This window comes from Chiloscyllium punctatum, chromosome 47 (genome assembly GCF_047496795.1).
Source record: "Chiloscyllium punctatum isolate Juve2018m chromosome 47, sChiPun1.3, whole genome shotgun sequence".
Lineage (NCBI taxonomy): Eukaryota > Metazoa > Chordata > Chondrichthyes > Orectolobiformes > Hemiscylliidae > Chiloscyllium > Chiloscyllium punctatum.
Window position 1 is genome coordinate 48356362 of NC_092785.1, and position 2192 is coordinate 48358553.

The 2192-nt window shown below is 44.7% G+C and overlaps 1 non-coding gene across 1 annotated transcript; it reads right to left on the minus strand.

The window, feature by feature from the left end:
• Positions 1 to 901: 901 nt before the first annotated feature.
• trnai-aau (transfer RNA isoleucine (anticodon AAU)) lies at positions 902 to 975 on the minus strand. Its single transcript has one exon. It is a non-coding gene; the product is annotated as a tRNA-Ile (tRNA).
• Positions 976 to 2192: the final 1217 nt, after the last annotated feature.

Consider the following 2192-nt stretch of genomic DNA (forward strand, 5'->3'; position numbering starts at 1 on the left):
CGTCTGGCAACTTATTCCAGAAACGCACCACCCTCTGCGTGCAGCCGTGGCCCCTCACTGCCTTTCCAATTCTCACCCTCCCACACCAGATTTATACCCTCTGGTTCTGAACTGCCCCACCTGAGCGAAAGGAACGTGTCTATTTACCCTATTCATTCCCCTCATGATTGAAAAACCTCCGTAAGATCAGCTCCCAGCCTCTGACGCGCCAGGCGAAATAGTGAGTGAGTGTTCAGCCTGTAAACGTTTGCACCTTCTCCATTTTCAAATGTAGGATGTAGCATGCTGTCTGAAGCAATCATTTTCGCAGCTGACCTGTCGCTGACAAACTCTGCAGGAAGGCTCAATATGCTGTCAAACGAAGATTGCAAAAGCAACATGAGTCATTGAGCAAAACGTGCAATTGACTTCTGAGCTGTTGCTGACACCAAAGCAACTGCGTCCATCGGGAGCAGAAAGAACCCCACTGATAGATTACAATTCAAATGCATTTGGCATAAGGTTCGGAGCAGTTTATCAGCAGCACATAATCCTGACTCCAAAGGTCTGTGAGTATCCAGAAGAACAGTGAGCGATCGTTGAAGGTGCGTTTCTCCAGACGAAATTTGTCAACGTGACAAGCTGCAGCTGAGCTGGTGGCGTTGCGATTGAAATTGCATGCGTCCGGACATTGTGCTGAATTTTAGATATCTGAGCAAATGGTTACACTCGAGTATGCGCGTTCGGAAAAGTAAATGCTTTTTCTGTTGAAAACCTTTGCAACGAAAGGAAATACTTCAGACTATCGTGCGATCGATAATAAGCAGAAAATGCACAGCCGTCGTGGTAGTGAGCACCAGCAATATCGGCATTTGCTTTCGCTGCGCCCATTGGTGAGCTCTGCTCTCACCAGCGCTGCACATGGTCCGTGTGGGGATTGAACCCACGATCTTGGCGTTATTAGCACCATGCTCTAACCAGCTGAACTAACCGACCAACACATGCACGCTAGCGAGAGCAAATGCCTATATTGCCGGTGCTCACTATCACGGTATCAGTGTTTCCTGCCCAAGGAGCCACCAGGAACTCTTGATAAACTTGAAGGTGGGACCTTGTGGGGAAGAGGTAGTCTTCCTAGTAGATACGGGGGCAGCACGGTCATTGCTGAATTTGAAGCCAAAGAAAGTAGGAATGTCAACACAGTCAATTACTCTTTCCGGGGTTAAAGGGGAGGATTTACTGTTCCAGTATTTGAACTTATGATGATAGAACGTCCGAAGGCTACAGTTTTAGGGGAACTGTTTTATACCCCTGATATAGGAAGTCACTTACTAGGGAGACATTTAATTATCCTCTTAGGACTGGAGATTTGAATGCAGGGAAAAAAAATTAGTTGTACAAATGGCAATGTTGACAGAAGATTTGGAGAGAGGGGTAGACCCTATTATATGGGCGAGAGAAGGGAATCGTGGAAAAATACAGATCCGTCCCCTAGAAATAAGTTTAAAAAGGAAAGGGGATGTTGTTTATGAGTGACAATGCCCCATTTCCATAGAAGGTAAACGAGGACTGCAGCCAGTAATTGAGGGGCAGTTAGAGCCATGTATGTCTCCTTATAATATCCTAATTCTACCAGTGCGTAATTCCGATCGAACTTATCGATTGGTGCAGGATTTGAGAATATTGAGTTGTACGTTATTAAGTACGATCCCTCATGACCACAAATGATTTAGTGTGATAGATTTAAAGGATGCCTTTTGGGAGGAAGGTAGAATTTTTTTGCCTTTGAATTGGAAGATCCCAGAAAAGGACAGAAACAGCAATATCGGAGGACCGTGCTTCCCCAGGGGTTTATGCAATCCCCAAATTTATTTGGACAGATGTTAGAACAAATATTGGAGACATTTAGCTGCCACAAGGGAACTAACCTCTTGCAGTATGTAGACGACCTCTTAGTAACAGGAAAGAGAAGAGAAAGAGTAGTAGAAGCCACGAAAAAAAATTGAATTTCCTGCGTCAGCAAGGACTGTGAGTATCTAAAAACAAACCACAATATATGGAGTGAGAAGTGAAATACTTGGGACATTTAGTTCATGAGGGAAGCGAAATGGAAGCATGGAAATGGTTAAAGGGAATAGTGGGGATTCTGCGGCCCAGGAGTAAACGGGAATATCATAATTTTGGGGATTTAACGGGATATTGCAGATTGTGGA